This window comes from Thalassophryne amazonica, chromosome 7 (assembly GCF_902500255.1).
Source record: "Thalassophryne amazonica chromosome 7, fThaAma1.1, whole genome shotgun sequence".
NCBI lineage: Eukaryota > Metazoa > Chordata > Actinopteri > Batrachoidiformes > Batrachoididae > Thalassophryne > Thalassophryne amazonica.
In genome coordinates this window covers 117575539-117594440 of record NC_047109.1, presented here as the reverse complement: position 1 = coordinate 117594440, position 18902 = coordinate 117575539, and the positions used below count along the sequence as shown (strand labels likewise).

At 39.2% G+C, this 18902-nt stretch overlaps 1 pseudogene; it reads right to left on the bottom strand.

The window, feature by feature from the left end:
• The window catches only part of LOC117514815, a 30764-nt pseudogene extending 11901 nt beyond the window's left edge, over positions 1-18863 (bottom strand).
• Between the last annotated feature and the right edge of the window lie 39 nt (positions 18864-18902).

The following is an 18902-nucleotide window of genomic DNA, read 5'->3' as shown; positions in this document are numbered from 1 at the left end:
AGACATTGTTCAGAAGAACAGCGTAGTTTGATTAAAAAGTTGATTGGAGAGGGGAAAACGTATACGCAGGTGCAAAAAATTATAGGCTGTTCATCTACAATGATCTCCAATGCTTTAAAATGGACAAAAAAAACAGAGACGCGTGGGGAAAAAAATGGTAAACAACCATCAAAATGGATAGAAGAATAACCAGAATGGCAAAGGCTCACCTATTGATCAGCTCCAGGATGATCAAAGACAGTCTGGAGTTACCTGTAAGTGCTGTGACAGTTAGAAGACGCCTGTCTGAAGCTAACTTATTTGCAAGAATCCCCCGCAAAGTCCCTCTGTTAAATAAAAGACATGAGCAGAAGAGGTTACAATTTGTCAAAGAACACATCAACTGGCCTAAAGAGAAATGGAGCAATATTTTGTGGACTGATGAGAGTAAAATTGTTCTTTTTGGGTCCAAGGGCTGCAAACAGTTTGTGAGACGACCCCCAAACTCTGAATTCAAGCCACAGTTCACAGTGAAGACAGTGAAGCATGGTGGTGCAAGCATCATGATATGGGCATGTTTCTCCTACTATGGTGTTGGGCCTATATATCACATACCAGGTATCATGGATCAGTTTGGATATGTCAAAATACTTGAAGAGGTCATGTTGCCTTATGCTGAAGAGGACATGCCCTTGAAATGGGTGTTTCAACAAGACAATGACCCCAAGCACACTAGTAAACCAGCAAAATCTTGGTTCCAAACCAACAAAATTAATGCCTGTGGTTATACAACTAAATACTAGTTTAGTGATTCACAGGATTGCTAAAAAAGCAGTTCGAACATAATAGTTTTGAGTTTGTAGCGTCAACAGCAGATGCTACTATTATTGTGAACACCCCCTTTTCTACTTTTTTTTTTTTTTTTTTTTTTTTTTTTTACTAATAGCCCAATTTCATAGCCTTAAGAGTGTGCATATCATGAATGCTTGGTCTTATTGGATTTGTGAGAATCTACTGAATCTACTGGTACCTTGATTCCCATGTAACAATAAGAAATATACTCAAAACCTGGATTAATCTTTTTAGTCACATAGCACTACTATTATTCTGAACACTACTGTATCAGTTTTTTTTCTGCTACCTGTGAGGTGATTTCACAGTTGACCAGGTGCTGCAGAAGCTCCACATCATGATGAGCCAGGACATTTTCTGCCATGCTCAGGATGTTCAGAGGAGGGTTAGGGAAGTACTCAAACCAATGCTGGCACCAGTTCACTGCACAAAATGAGAATCGAGTCACTCAAACTGCTGCACAAATAAAATTCACACCTCCAACAAACTACCAAACTGTCCAGCCTTCATACCTCCAAGTTTGTCCGCACTGAGGACTTTTTACTTAGCATTAAAACAGCACTAATTAAAAGCACGTACCTATGACAGTGGACACCATCTCGAAGCAGAGCAATGGACTGTTCGGGAAGAGTTTGACGAAAGGAAAGGCCACCAGGGGAAGATACTCCACCTCTCCAAGAATGGCTGCCCAATGGGCTAAGGCTGATAAAACCCTGCAGAGGACAAGATATTTTATATATATATATACACACATACACACACTCAACAAAAATATAAACGCAACACTTTTGGTTTTGCTCCTATTTTGTATGAGATGAACTCAAAGATCTAAAACTTTTTCCACATACACAATATCACCATTTTCCTCAAATATTGTTCACAAACCAGTCTAAATCTGTGATAGTGAGCACTTCTCCTTTGCTGAGATAATCCATCCCACCTCACAGGTGTGCCATATCAAGATGCTGATTAGACACCATGATTAGTGCACAGGTGTGCCTTAGACTGCCCACAATAAAAGGCCACTCTGAAAGGTGTAGTTTTGTTTTATTGGGGGGGGATACCAGTCAGTATCTGGTGTGACCACCATTTGCCTCATGCAGTGCAACACATCTCCTTCGCATAGAGTTGATCAGGTTGTCAATTGTGGCCTGTGGAATGTTGGTCCACTCCTCTTCAATGGCTGTGCGAAGTTGCTGGATACTGGCAGGAACTGGTACACGCTGTCGTATACTCCGGTCCAGAGCATCCCAAACATGCTCAATGGGTGACATGTCCGGTGAGTATGCCGGCCATGCAAGAACTGGGACATTTTCAGCTTCCAAGAATTGTGTATAGATCCTTGCAACATGGGGCCGTGCATTATCCTGCTGCAACATGAGGTGATGTTCTTGGATGTATGGCACAACAATGGGCCTCAGGATCTCGTCACGGTATCTCTGTGTATTCAAAATGCCATCAATAAAATGCACCTGTGTTCTTCGTCCATAACAGACGCCTGCCCATACCATAACCCCACCGCCACCATGGGCCACTCGATCCACAACATTGACATCAGAAAACCGCTCACGATGCCACACACGCTGTCTGCCATCTGCCCTGAACAGTGTGAACCAGGATTCATCCATGAAGAGAACACCTCTCCAACGTCCCAAACGCCAGCGAATGTGAGCATTTGCCCACTCAAGTCGGTTACGACGATGAACTGGAGTCAGGTTGAGACCCCGATGAGGACGACGAGCATGCAGATGAGCTTCCCTGAGATGGTTTCTGACAGTTTGTGCAGAAATTCTTTGGTTATGCAAACCGATTGTTTCAGCAGCTGTCCCAGTGGCTGGTCTCAGACGATCTTGGAGGTGAACATGCTGGATGTGGAGGTCCTGGGCTGGTGTGGTTACACGTGGTCTGCGGTTGTGAGGCTGGTTGGATGTACTGCCAAATTCTCTGAAACACCTTTGGAGACGGCTTATGGTAGAGAAATGAACATTCAATACATGAGCAACAGCTCTGGTTGACATTCCTGCTGTCAGCATGCCAACTGCACGCGACATCTGTGGCATTGTGCTGTGTGATAAAACTGCACCTTTCAGAGTGGCCTTTTATTGTGGGCAGTCTAAGGCACACCTTAAGTTGTGCTTTAAAAGATAAATTATCTTCAACTGCTAAAACTTGTAATTTGTCACAACTTGTCAGTAAATACACTAGAATAAATGTAAAAGCTGATGGAACCTGTTCAGCAACTCTAATTGATTTAATGTTTACAAATGTTCCAGAATTATGCACTGAGGCAATTTCTGTTCCTGTTGGTTGCAGTGACCACAATTTAACTGCAATTATAAGGAAAATAAAAGTACCTAAACCTGGTCAAAAATTTATTAGTAAACGAATTCTTAAGCATTTTAACAAGGATGATTTTGTTATAGATGTACAAAGCATAAACTGGTCAGAAGTAACACAAGAACAGGACCCAAGTAAAGCTGTGGAGATTTTCAATACTTTAATAACACAAGTTATGGATAAACATGCTCCTATAAGAAAGCGAGCTGTAAGAAATATCTCTGCTCCATGGTTAGATCAAGAACTTAAGGAATATATGGCCGAAAGAGATAAAACCAAAAAGGAAGCACTGGAAAGTAATAATCTAGTACAGTGGAATAAATATCGTAAACTAAAAAATTATGTGACTAAACTGAATAAAAGGAAAAAAACGTTTATATTACCAGAGTAAGATTGGAGATGCAAAATGTGATCCTGCAAAAGTGTGGGGAATATTAAATGAGATATTAGGGAAGAAAAAAAAATAACAGCTACATATTTAGAATCAAATGGTGTTTATTTAACTACGCCAAAAGATATTGCAAATTATTTGAGTCAGTTTTTTAAAGATAAAATTGAGAAATTAAGAAATGACATGGGACCAGTACACGATGAAAATATTTCTTATAAATTAATAAGGAAGTATATTATGAGGGAGAAAGAAAGCAAATTTAAGTTTAATAAAGTCACACAAAATCAAATTAAAGAATTGCTCCTAAAAAGTAAGGATAAACCAGCTGGTATTGATAACCTTGAAACTAAATTAATAAAAATGGTGGCTCATATAATTGACTTACCAGTCTCTCACATAAATTTAAGTTTAACTAAAGGTATTTTTCCCACACAGTGGAAAACTGCAAAAATAATTCCTCTTATTAAAAACTACAAGGAGCCATTATCAGGTAAAAATAGTAGACCAATAATTTTATTACCTATGTTAAGTAAAATTATGGAAAAGGTGGCATATGACCAAATCCAATTATATTTTTCAGTTAATGGGTAAATACTATTTATCAGCATGCATATAAAAAAGGTTATTCCACTTCAACTGCACTCACTCAAACAACAGATTATTGGCTACATGAAACTGATAATAAAAATCTCATAGGCACTGTATTTTTAGATTTAAGTTCAGCTTTAAATTGAGCTGCTATGGATTTGAGTCATCGGCTTTAAAATGGATTAAAAGTTATTTAAGTAATCGAGACTATAAAGTTTTTTCCCAATGGTAGCTATTCTGAGATTGAGGTAATGAGTTGTGGAGTGCCCCAGGGCAGTTGTCTGGGACCCCTGTTATTTTCTATATTCACCAATGATTTTTCACTTGTATTAAAACATGCAACTATGGTGATATATGCAGATGACACAACAATGTATGCATCTGCACCGACTGTAGAACAACTCAGTAACATCTTAAATGACGAGTTGGCAGTAGTGGCACAGTGGATTCAAAGTAATAAGTTAGTAATTAATGCAGAGAAAACTAAATGTATGTTACTTGGATCACAATATATGTTAAAAATAAATAAACAAAAATTACATTTAAAGTTAAAGGAAACTAAAGTTGAACAGATAGAAGAAACAAAATTATTAGGTGTAATAGTAGACTTTAAATTATCATGGACTAGTCACATAAATTATATGTTGCAGAAAATGGGTCGCAGTATGGGTATGATCAGACACTGCAGAAAATGTATTCCACAGCATTTAACCAAACAGTTAGTTCAATCATTAGTGCTCTCCCAGATGGATTATGCTTCTGTGGTTTGGTCAAATACAACTGAAAATAATTTGCACAGGTTACAGGTTGCCCAGAACAAAGTGGCATGAATTGTGTTGAGTTGTCCATATAGAACCAGTGTAACATCAATGCACAGTGAACTGGCCTGGCTAATGGTAAAATGCAGACTGAAATATTTTTTGTTAACATTTATTAGAAATGTTATTATAACCAATAGTCCAGAAATTATTTTTAGTAAATTGTTATTTTTCTCTGATGTTCATAATTATGCAACTCGTCAAAGCAGCAACACAAGAGGTTTGCTCCCTGTGTGTAGAACGGGTCAAATGCAATGCACTGTTGTTTATCGTGCCATGGTCGCCTGGAATGCACTGCCTACTTTTTTGGTGTCAGAAACAAACAAAAAGTTGTTTCAGAAGAAGTTAAAACTTTTCCTGTTCACATAATGATCTAATGTGTGTGTATATATATATATATATATATATTTTTTTTTTTTTACTGTTATTATGAATTTCTAATTATGATTATAATGTTTATGTGTATGTATGTGCATATATGCATGTGTGTGTGTGTGTGTATGTATATTTATATTTATTTTTAAGTTTATAATTTTTTTGTACATTTTTCAAATGAGCTGTACTTTTTCTTGCATGTTATGTTATTCAGATTTGATTTTAATGGAAGTGGAAATTCATGAGTTTGGAGTTAACAATGGGCTTTCATACTTTGTGTGTGTGTGTGTGTGTGTGTGTGCGTGTATGTATTGAAAAATGAATGTAATGAATTTTAAAGGACCCCAGGAAGAATAGCTACTGTTTTTCAGTGGCTAATGGGGATCTTAATAAACTAACTAACTAACTAACTTACTAACCTGTGCACTAATCATGGTGTCTAATCAGCATCTTGATATGGCACACCTGTGAGGTGGGATGGATTATCTCAGCAAAGGAGAAGTGCTCACTATCACAGATTTAGGCTGGTTTGTGAACAATATTTGAGGGAAATGGTGATATTGTGTATGTGGAAAAAGTTTTAGATCTTTGAGTTCATCTCATACAAAATGGGAGCAAAACCAAAAGTGTTGCATTTATATTTTTGTTGAGGTATATATATATATATATATAGCAACGGACCAAACAGTTGGCGCAGATCAGCTGTGTTTTGACAAGTGAATGACAGAAATGCCATAAAATATGGATTTCCAAGTGAATTTTAATATTGTTGGCCAAAATAAAACATTTGAGTAATGGAAAGAGGAGATCAAACGAGAAGAACAGCAAAAGCAACGGCGTAAAGATTTAATATCGGACGAACTGGACAAGACTGAAGACGGGAAAGAAGAAGAGAACGGTTCTATCCTTGCAGGCGGCCGAGCGCTCCGCATGAAAACAGCGAGGTAGTTTCTGGACCTGTTTAACAGTTTGTCACACATTTACTTCCTCTTTGCGCAATACCACTACGCTACAGATATAGTTAAACAGTGGGGACGTAAAATACCTAAACTCAAGAAAGACAGAAACGTATTTATTAAAAAATAAATAAATAAATAAATAAACAAAACGATATGTAAAAGAGGAAGTAAATGTATGAGCTATTTCCCAGCCTAACCTCCCGAATATTGGCCGATGTTAAACTACACAAGAGGTAAGTTGGAGCAAACTTTGCCACAAAGAGATCTGTGCTCGACTGATTGTGTCTGCTTGTCTTGATCAGCGATTGGACACAAACACTTCAAGTTCAGTGGCTGAGAAAAAATGGGGCTGGAGATAATTATCATACTGTACAAACGCCGTAAAATACGTGCGTCTGTGCACTTGTGTGCATCTGAACGGCGTTTTTGTAAAGGGCTCCATTGCGGCGTAAAAAACGGCGTATTGACTGACAAATTACGGCGCATTTAACGGCGTTATCTTTAATTACGGCGTAAAAAGCGCTGTAATAACTGATAAAACTGCGTTTTTTACAGCGTTTTTTTGGTGAAACGCGACTGAAAGTGGCGTCATTGTGGCACGGATGGCTTTCCATAGACGGGCGAGGTGAGCAGCCCGCTGCAGCGCGAGCCCACAGACTTGCGCGTCAGAGACAAAACATAAAATAGTACCAAATACTCGCACATTTTTATCAAGTTCTGTCAACTTAGATAAATATGTGTGTGTTAGCTCACTGTGTGGGACCGTGGTATAAGCGGATTAAACAACTCGAAGCCGTGCATTACACGGTTTTAATGCACTTCGCGTCGTGGTGTTTCAGACTCCACGTCGTGCATTAAAACCGTGTAATGCACGGCTTCTCGTTGTTTAATAAAAAAAAATCCAGGAATCACAATGTATGATTTTTTAATAATTTATTTGTATGTTACTGCTGCAAATAAGTATTTGAACACCTACCAAGCAGCAAGAATTCTGTCTCTCACAGACCTGTTAATTATTCTTTAAGAAGCCCTCTTATTCTGCACTCTTTACCTGTATTAATTGCACCTGTTTGAACTTGTTACCTGTATAAAAGACACCTGTTCACACACTCAATCAATCACACTCCAACCTGTCCACCACAGCCAAAGACCAAAGAGCTGTCTAAGGACACCAGGGACAAAACTGTAGACCTGCACAAGGCTGGGATGGACTACAGGCAAGCAGCTTGGTAGAAGACAACAACTGTTATGATTATTTATTAGAAAGTGGAAGAAACACAAGAGGACTGTCAATCTCCCTCGGTCTGGGATTCCATGCAAGATCTCACTTTGTGGGGTAATTTTGTTTTCAGTATTACTATAGTATGAGTTTATTATTATTAATACGTCAGCTTTAATCTTATATGTATTCAGCAGGTGCATGGGGGTGTGAGCATTCCTGATCGCGTGTTCGTGAAAGCACGAACAATTTCTGATATCTTTCAAATTTTCAAACATGGGGAATATTTGACCTGGCTTTATCTCATCACATGACATAAGCGGTCTAATACATTTGTACCTTACACGCAGAACACTGCATTCCAGTATCTTATCTCATTTCTGAGATGCGGTCAAAGTGTTTAGACGATGACCTTGACCTTGGAACAGTCACACTGACATAACCTTTGTTGTGAGGGGAGGCTCCACTTTGTTTATCCACCAGGTTTGACTGAAACCACGCTTTGCTTTTTGAAAGTATCATCATGGACAGACAGAGACTTTAGTTTATCTAACTTTGTGAAATGCATAAATACAGATCTTAAAATGTCATATGTCAAAACGTACTGTCCCAAAGCTCAGAATACTCAGTTTCAAAGATGTAAAATCAGAGAAAAGGTTCAGAGTTGTATCACACAGCACATTTGATAAGAATAAATTGTGTGTGTGTACCTCTGCAGGCCCTTCTGCAGCTTGAAGCTTTTGATGGGATATTTATCTGGCAGCGTGAGGAAGGCTGAATGTGGACCTTTATCCGTCAGACTGCTGTACGCTGCGTAATTCTCCGGGAGACAGAGCAGAGACTGCCACACAAACATCCTAAAATAGGGACACAAACACAAAAACCTTAATGGCCCGGTCACACGGCACTTAATGAAGGGCAACAAAGCCCAAACAAAACAAGAAATCTGGACTTTCGTTGACATCGTTTAAGCTTCACCCAGCTTCGTTCCTGCAGCTGGCGCTTCGTCAGGATTTTTAAACTGTTGAAAAATTGAACAAATGCCACAGAAAACCGCAATTCATCCGTATTTCGTTTTGCTGTCGTTAACGGTTTTTTATCGTTTGCTTAGTTTTTGTAATGTTAGCATTTAGTTTGACTTCATTCAACCAGCTGAGTGTTTTCACACAGTACAGAAGCCATTTCTTAGTGCTGCTGCTGCCACTGTGTTCCTGTACCATCTAAAATTACAGGGCAAACTCAGCCTGTTTGCTTGGATTTTTTTTAATCTGGGTGGGGCAGCTTCAATGGGTTCAGGCACCTTATATAGGCCAGAATTAACCTTTTGTGTGGATACAATTCATTATTTTGCCACAATCAACTCCTGAATTTGAAGCGACAAAAAAGTTGTGTAATTTCTGATGGCACTTGTATGCAGCGGCAGCAGCAGCTCCCTGCGTGTGCTTATTAATTTTTATTAAATATAACGTGGCAACAGGTAGATGATTCAAATGATTATATAAGAGCTGTGCTGGAAGGCAGAATTCATGTTGTGGATCAGCTGCAGCTGGTGAAATAACCGCACATGGACTGATGAATTTACTGCTCTGATATATTCAATCATCTTTACGTTTATATTTATTCCCCCTTTGACAGTTTTCTGTTATAAATCAATATATATGGCTTAGTAACGTAATACAGTGATACAGCAGCCACCACAGCACACCAATTTTTTTTTTTTTAATTGTTGCAAGACTGTCGTCAGACAGTGAGGATTCTGATGATGAAGGAAATGATCACTCTTATGTTCAGGACGAGGAACCAGAGCAGGTGGGCCCACCGATGTGCACACAGATCTCCACAGCTTCTGTTTGCAGTTTCTCCAGGACTCAGGCGCTATGAGCTCCATCCCAGCACTGAGTCCTGGAACTCAGAGAAGCAGACACACGCTGCTCCAGCTGTGGCTCCAGGCGTGTTTTGTTTAAAACATCGAGATCAATGTTAGCGTTGGTTTCATTTAGTTCCTCTTTCATCCCTTTTGCACTCTTGGTTCGCAGGCTATTCAGTGATAAAGCTCGTTTGTCCATCTTTTCCCAACAAATTGACTTTTTTACTTTTTTCCCTTCATTCAGGAATCGTTGTATGCCATGTGACTGGGCTATAAAAGTGACCGCACCAGCTGGCACAGGACAGGCAGACAACGTCTGCCCCTGTGTATCTGTCTGAAGGTAAGATGTCTCAGAAAGGGATGGATTTGGAAGAATGTTGGCGGCAAAGAGAACTTCAGAGACAGACGTGCAACAGTGGCAGATATTTTAACAAATGTTACATTAATGACAGCAACAGTGTCAAAGTCAGACTGACACAACTTGCAGTCCATTTCTGTGTTCGATTAAATCTAAAACTCTCTTAAATCTTTAGATGATTTGTGGTCTATTTCACAAAATATTTGGGGTAACTTCCATATCAGATATTCCACTGTGAAGACTGCACAATAAACTATTAAACTATCCAAAGAGTACATCTCTATAATCTTAAATACAAGGTTGCCCCCCACTACAGGACTGCTTTCTAATACATGAGGAATCATTGAAAGTGAAGGGTTTTTTTGTTTGTTGTTTTTAAGTTGTGTAACATTTCAGATGTACTACGTTTCATTCAGTAGCTCGTGTGGCAGCATTTTCTATCACTGGTGTGTAGAATAACCTTGAATCCAAAATGTACACAAAGTTCATCTTCAATCTCATTTGAAAACAGTAACCCATCAAGAAACACATCAGAATCTGTGTAATTCTGTTCAGTAGTTTGTCCTGAGCTGTATGAGCCTGGACAGACACAGACACATCCAACCGAACTGTGTTTAACACAAGGTTCATAACAATTTGCTTTCAAAGGGATGTGTTATGCCATTCCTCCATTCAAAGCCCTCCTTTGATCCTTACCTGTATTTAGCAGGAAATTCTCCAAAAGCTTTGAGCAGAGTAACCAGTCTCTCTTTGTTCAGACCATCTGGCAGCTCGTTCCACTCAGAAAAAAACACAAAATTTAAATACATTCTCATTACAGCTCATCAGAAGGAGGAAATTACTCTTTTTTCCTTTTCTTTAGTATCTAGATCACTCAGCATCACATTATCTGGACAGAAAGGCTGCTATGATAAAAGAGCTGTTTTCAGTTTAGCACCAAACACCAGATCACGACTCGCACACTTTGTGTTAGTTACCACCACATATTGCCGAATGTAACCAGCAAACGGTGTGACCACAGAGATGTACAGTAAACAAACAGAGTCAAAGTCATCACAGGCCGTTCAACAGCATCAGTGTTACACAGAGAGCTGACGGAAAATCAGTCACGCAACATAAAATCGGACTTAAACGGACGCTGTGGACACGACTTCAGCTACAAGGACGTGAGAAAAGAGTCAAAATGTTTCATAAAGGATTCATTATTCAGTCTACAAAATAGCAGCAGCAGTTCAGAGGTGGTGTTCATAAATCATCTGTTTTAACTGAAAAAACAGACCAAACCCAAAGAAAATAAATTTACTCAGGCAGAACATTCTGTCAGCTGTATTTGGTGGCTTTTTCTTTACACACTGGTATTTTAAATACATCATTAAATTTATGTTCATGCCCCTACCTCTTTATCCTCAGCTCCACGCCCAGCAGCAGGTCGACGTAACTTCCTGCTTGAGCTCCTCACTGGTCTCTTAACGACCTCTGACCTGACCAGGACGCTGGGTAAATCCTGGCTCGCATCAGCACCTGAGGTGTCTGCTACTTTAGAACACTGCAGTGGGAGGGAGTTCACAAAGTAGGATATTAATCACCAAACTGTGTGTTCTCCAGAAAATAAATCCAGAAAAACATCCAGAAAAATAAATGATCACGCCCCTGCGCCGCCATTACATTGTTATTTCCTGCATGAGACTCGCAACACTGTAGACGTTGATTCTGCCGTTGTCCATGGTGGCTACAACGTGTCGTCCATTAGGCCCGACTGCCGCCGTGGTGATGCCATCTTCATGGGAACCAATGTGGAAGAGAAGCTCGCAGGTGTGAACGTTGATGAAACGCATGACGCCGTCCTGGCTCAACGCACCCAGCATCTGTTACAACAAAACACAACTTACAAACAACGCAAAGAGAAACAACGCAGGCTAAAACACATGTCTGCTTCAAGATGGAATGACACAAATACATCAAACGGTGAGGAAAAATGAACAGCAGGAGACAAGGAGAGGCAGTTATAGAAAAAGAAGTAACTCCTACACAGGCCCTGAGGCGTGTTGGTGCTCATCTTCAAATTCTGTGCAATGAAGTCGATGAGTGTCCACGACTCGACCCTGGAGGTGACACCAGTCTGATACAGGTCTCCTCCCCAGCCAAGGCTGGTACCCATTTACAGCTGGGTGGACTGAAAAAACACAGATGAATTGTCTTGACAGGTAGGTGACCGGGAATCAAACTCGGGTCTATACACCAGCAGCTGAACTTACCTCGTTGAGCTACCTGCTTGACATACAATAGTAGAGAACAGACAACAACCTCGAGACAGTGTGAAAGTCCTGTGTGAGCACCTGGTTGGCTCCTCCATCAAAACTGTCAGGCAGGAAGTCCAGCTGTCTGACGGTTCGCACCTCCGTGGGCATCTGGACCACCCTGATCAGCTTTTTGGTGTCCAGACACCACAACTGCACCAGGTTGGAACGCCCACCTGCAGCAAGGTTCTTACCATCACTATCAAAATAAATGTCAGAAACAGCAGAGTGCATCATGTTTTTTCGTCGTCCTGCCACTTCGGTGAGGTGACTGTGGAAGGTGTTCGTGAAGGTGTTCATCAGAGACTCACCAGGTGACAGCAAAGGCTTTGTAGCAGATTCTGGGTCCGTGTTCAGGCACAGGGAGCTGATATTTGCAGATCAGTGTGTCGCTTTCCCAAGCAAAGATAGAATTGTCGCTGAAACAGCTGAGGATCGTGTTACTCAGAGGCAGGAAAAACACCTGTGACATAAAACTGTGTGCCATTACTATGACAACAGTGAGAACATAGCCACAAATTCAAAGTTTAGCAGAGAAAGAACATGGATTCCATATTTATATATATATATATATATATATATATATATATATATATATATATATATATATATACACACACACACACGCTGTACAATGATGCCTCACATTCACCCATTCAGTTGATGTGCTTTTGTACCCATGTGGTCTCAGTGTTCCACATTAAAATTTAGGACACTCCCCACCCCCCATCAAATGCTGTGGACGTTTTCACATTTGCTGAAGAATGACAGATTCTAGACACATGTGGAGTTTAAAGATTCATATGCCTTTAAACATGTTTTTGTCCTGTAAGGTGTACAGGTGAATTAAAGCTTTTTTTTGTCAACATTTCTCATAGATATGACTGACTATATGGTCATTTTTACATGAAGACAGTCAGGTTTCATGGAAGTATGATCTAAAAAGTGACCCTGTTGTGTGAATGAGTGGGCTTCAGCACACCACACTTTTTTAAAGCAGGGGAGCAGCTTAACGAGCTTCAGTGGCGTTTCATCACATGACCACGTGTATGTTACAAATATGAAACTGTGATTCAATAAGATGAAATTCATAATATTCATAGAGTACAAAATAATTTTTGATATGAATTTTACATTACATTTTCACACTCTCCTGCCCCAAACATTATTTTGGCCTGACACAGCTTGTTTCAGACTTCTTTGGCATGTGGAACAGAAATAATCCCACATTCTTTAATTTTACTTTATGGCCCAGTCACATGGCACTTAACGAATGCAACGAAGCCCAAACAAAACAAGAATTCTGGACTTTGTTTGGCATTGTTTAACCTTCGCGCAGCTTTGTTCCTGTAGCTGGCGCTTCGTCAGGATTTTTAAACTGTCAAAAAATTTGAACAAATGCCGCCGAAAACCTCAATTCATCCATATTTTGTTTGCTGTCGTTCTTGACAATTCTTATCGTTTGCTTACTTGCTCCAGCAGTGGCTTCAGGCGCGTTTCATTTAGTGTGGAGCTCAACATTAGTTTTGGTTTCATTTTATTCCTCTTTTGTTTCTTTTGCGCTCTTGATTCACAGGCTATTCGGTGATGGGAAAAGTCAAAAGCTCATTCGTCCATCTTTCTCGACGATTTGTGACTTTTTTACTTTTTCCCTTCGTTCAGGAATCATCATATGCCATGTGACCGGGCCATTTGAATATTAACAGCATGAACACGTCAAGTCAGCAACACGCCTGTGCGTTTTCACCTTCTGTATGCCAACAGACTGTTTGACGCTGAGCTTTCTCTTCCTTTGGAAGGTGTCCAGGTCCCAGACCTGGGCCGTGTCTGAAGAGGTGGTGATGGCACAGCGACCTGAACTGTGCATAGAGATAGATGGAACTGCTCCGTCGTGACCTCGCATCAAACTCACCAGCTGCTTTGTGTCTGCACAAATAAATGGTTTGTGAAGATTAATTATGGTTCAAACCACCTCCTGGATCTGAACCAAACAGACCAGCTGTTTCATGGAATTCGAGCAGGAAATTTAGAATTCACACTGTTTTATGAAGACAAAACAAACATTTTTAGGTCACAAAATAGAAATTCATTTTCCTTCTACAGTAAACAAGTGTTAAAAAAACAAAATGACAAAGACCGTTTCTCTAATAAATACTACTGCAACGGTGATATAACGCCTCATGTCACTGAGATACTGCACAGCTGGAGTTCCATCTGTGGGAAACCAGTGATGCACACATGGAACATATGTACAACCAGAAATAGCTGTGTGACAAAATACAGTTTAAATTCAATCAGATTCCACAGTTGGAAAGTAAACCTACCATTTTTTTTTACATTTTAATTAATTTATATCAAGCTGTAGAGATTTATTTTCAGTTTGAGTCTAAGGAAGATAATTTTAGAAATTTTTATATTGAGAAGCCTGATTTACTTTTTGTATTTGAAATGCCAATAAACAAATTAAAATGCGTGAAATACCAAGGGGGCCGAATACTTTTGCCAGCCACTGTATTTCAGTTTGTCTGTTTAATGTCACTATAACTCTACACTCCCTTTTACTGCTGATCTATGAGTAGATTCACAAATGATCTGCTCTGACATACTAGTAGCTGGATCTGGATGGGCAGCAGGAATTAATGATCAATCGATCAATTCACTGATAGTAATAATAATAGTTAAAATAATCTAAACAATGTCCTAAATCAAGTGAAAACAGCTGTTGTAACTTTTTAATTTATCCTGGATTCATTCAAGTTTTGTGTCAGTTCCTTTTGACACCTTTTGCACATTAAAGGACAGTTCGGTTGCAGATGTTTCCAGCTCACCTGTGTCAAAACATTTAATGAGTAATCAGCCAAAGCTACAAGGACTGTGTGGGTCTGTGCAGGCTGAATGCCAGAGCAGTGCAGGCTTGACCTGTCTTCTGCACCAGACGAAACCTGCCCCCAAAAAGATGCAACACAGACATTAAGACTTGGTAAATGCTGAGTTCACACAATACTGCAATATCTTACAAAAGGCAGCAACTGTTTTAGCAATACTGCTGTAGTGCCTGATTAGTCGGTGAGAAAATAAAAATCAAGTTACTGAGCTGAAATCACTGTTTACTTTTCATCAGCGTGCCGTCAACAGCGATAAAATCAGAAATAACAATAATACTATGATATACTGCACACACGCTCACAGAAAAGTAATGACATTCATTTAAGGCACCACTTAGGAAAGTCACAGGTCACTGTTTTTTTTTTAACTGTAGTTAATCACCTGTTTCTTGTGGATATCAAATACATAGATGTTGCCGTGGTGATCTCCAGCCAGGAAGGACCCTCCGGTGGTGTCAAAGGCCACATGGAGGAAATGCACCGTCTTGGCCTGCTGGACAGTGCGGACCACAGACACCAACCACTGAGAAAGACAAGCAACACAAACGCACATTTAGGGGACTGAAAGTCCAGAGCGTGAATCATGGCTGCTCTCTAGTGGTTACAAGTGCTTCAGCGTCCCTTCCTCAGCACGGTGCAGGAAGGGCGACACGCTGATGGCACCACAGACTCAGCAAGCACATTACGTATGGTCATATAAAGATCAAGATCAACTTCATTTATCCCAAAGAAACAATAAAACAATGGTTAGTTAAATACACAATTACAGAAAGGTTAGTATTAAATAGAAAATCAATCAATAAAAGTATACACATATCATATTGGCCGATATGAGCCTCTCATGTACATACTGGTCTAAGCATTATTTTTGTCGATATGATTTTTTTTTATTATTTTACTCAAGCAATGCAGAAAACTTTGGCTGTTGAAAACAGTGTCATTATGTAATCTCTTCAGCAGAGGGCAGACCCAACAGTATATTTTATAAAGCCTGCGCCCCCCCCCCCCCACACAACAACCCTTGGTTCACATTTACTGATTAGCTACACGAAAGGGAGGCAACACAATCAACTGTCATTCACTTTCAATCATCATTACTGATTAGCTACAAGAAAGGGAGGCAACACAATCAACTGTCATTCACTTTCAATCATCATTTTACAGTGATAACAGACATGTAGTTGCTATGCCACCAGCCAATATGTTAGGAATCATTAGTATTTTTTTTATACATATATATCAGTATTGTAAAATTTTTACTCTCCAAATCAGTGTCATATCGGACCTAGCAGTCAGGATCTACAATTTCTATTTATTAAATGCCCCCCTTTTTTCTGATTAAGAGTAAATAAATAAATTCACACTCTGAGATAAGTCTCCTGTACCTGGAGCCACTTTGTAAATGATGCTTTCAGCAGTCACATGTAAGCTACTGTTGTACACAGATGATTCAGCTGTACTTGTTTCTGGCAAAGATGTCTCCATACAGGAATGTCTGTCTGCTGAATTGCAGTCAATCCAAGAATGGTTGGTGGACAACTATCTTTCTCTCTACCGTGGTAAGTCAGAATCTATATTTTGGCTCAAAGCACCGACTGAATGGAAATGAGTCAATAGACGTCACTTGTGATGGCCAGAGTTTAGCCAGTAAAACCTGTGCAAAATATCTAGGTATCACTCTTGACCAATCACTATCAGGTAGCCAAATAGCAGACTCAGCACTTCGCAAATCCAGTGCTAAAGTTTTTCTATCACCAGACCGGACATCCCCCCCCCCCACAAAAAAAATTACTATCCTGTAAACCCTTGAGACAGACTGGTGCCCTGGCCTGGAACAGTATCAGTCGATTAGCAACAAGGCAAGTTTTAAAGACAGTTAAAGTCATTTTTATTCAGCCAGCTAAGGAAAGAGGAACTCAACCCTTTTAATTATTTATTTTTTTAATGTGAGCTTTAGTCCAAAAGACTAGCTTATCTTCTACTCCACTATTTTCTAGTCCAAATCTCAGGACTAAATTGGTTTAGAGATACACTTGTTATTTTAATTTATTAAGATTTCATTGTTCTTGTTCAATTTGTACTTACTTTATTGGTATCCCAGTGTGAACAATATTCAATTATATTTTATGCTAGATTCTCGGTCTCTGTACTTGCTCAATTGAGCTCCTGTTGTCAACTGTTAGCCTCACAATAGTGCAGCAGATAAGAGAATATTTAGAGCAGAATCCTGCAAATGGTGATAAAAGCATCAAATTCGGCAGAAATACTCCTTAGACATTCCTCTTTTGAAAAAACAAACAAACAATTGGCCACTTGAATTTTCAGTCAGCGTTCAGGTAGAGGTCAATTGAAGAATTACACAGGGGTCAAAATTAAAAGATGCTCCAATCATATTGAAACCTACACCACATATTTACCTGATCATTAAGATTCCAAAAAGGTATAGTTTGGACTATCTGTGACTGAATTCTATGGACTTATGGGATAAAAACAGCAAGAATGGTGACAAAGGTCAGTGTCAGTTTGTACAGGGGTCAAAAGTTAAAGATGCTCCAATTTTGGTAAAATGTGATGCAAATTATTAGTTGATTTAACAGGGTTTTAAAAAGGAATAGTTTAGACCATGTATCATGGCTGAGTTATCACGTTACGGGTAACATATGTCACATGTCATAGAATCCATGTGGACGTCGACCTTGTTTGACATTTACTTTGGAGACCAAACATTCAACACTGTCAAAAACTACTCCATTTATTAATCCTATTAGCTCAACCAATAATTTGCATCACTTTTTACCAACACTAGGAGGAACTCTAACTTTTGATCCCTGTACAAACTGAAAACTGACCTTTGTCACCTTTTTGCTGTTTTTATCCCATAACTCCACAGAATTCAGTCACAGATTGTCCAAACTATACCTTTTTGGAATCTTTATGATGAAGCAAATAATGTGTTTTTGTTTTCAATATGATTGGAGCATCTTTTAATTTTGACCACTGTGTAATTCTTCAATTGACCCCTACCTGACCACCGACTGAAAATTCAAGTGGCCAATAGTTTTTTCAAAAGAGGAATGTCTAAGGAGTATTTCTGCCGAATTTGATGCTTTTAATCACCATTTGCATGACTGTTTTAGTTATCTGCTGCACTACAATGGAAATAAGCCTTTATGCTTTATTGTGTCATCTGTCTATCACTGATATATTCACCTTTCTGTGTTTACATTGATTTTACAAAATAAACTCAGTCAATCATTAAAAAAAGAAAATCATCACATTGCACAAGCTGGAACCAAATAAATCTGGCTATTTTCATTCAGAAATTACTCAATTTACCAAGTAATGATCAAAATATTTGACAATAACGTATTATTTGCCAAATTTATTGTTTCACTTAACAGGAAACGGAAATGTTTTGTTCTTTTTGTGTTGTCCTCGAAATTTGACGTTTTGTGATTTTACGTTTTGCATTTTATGTACATGCTGAATTTCCAAAAAAATTTAGTATGAAGTAGTGAGATCTCTTTATTGATGCATGTGTATGTATCTGTATTCTCTATTGATAGTACACTTAGACAGACTGGAACGGTTTTTAAATGGCTGTCTTCAAACATAATTCATTTCATACCTACCTGTTGCCAGGCGCTGGTTTTCGTTGCCAAACTTTCCCCTCCTCTTTGTTTCCGACGTCAGTTATCTGCATTTTAAACATTAATTTTAAAAACAAATATTTGAAGATTTCACACAAGCTGCTAACTGCTAATCCAGCTAGGCGAGTCAACGGCGCGAAATTTAAAAACACTTTAGTTACGACTTGAAAGACCTCGTTGCGAAGTAAACAAGGCCTCCTAAATTCCAACAATCGTTTATTCTCAAATTCAATTTAAAGTTTCCGAAATTTTGTTTCTTTTTCGCTTGAAAACGCGTCGTCCCCCAAGACGGTTCTCTGCGAGTCTGCTGTCCACACGCCAGTCCAG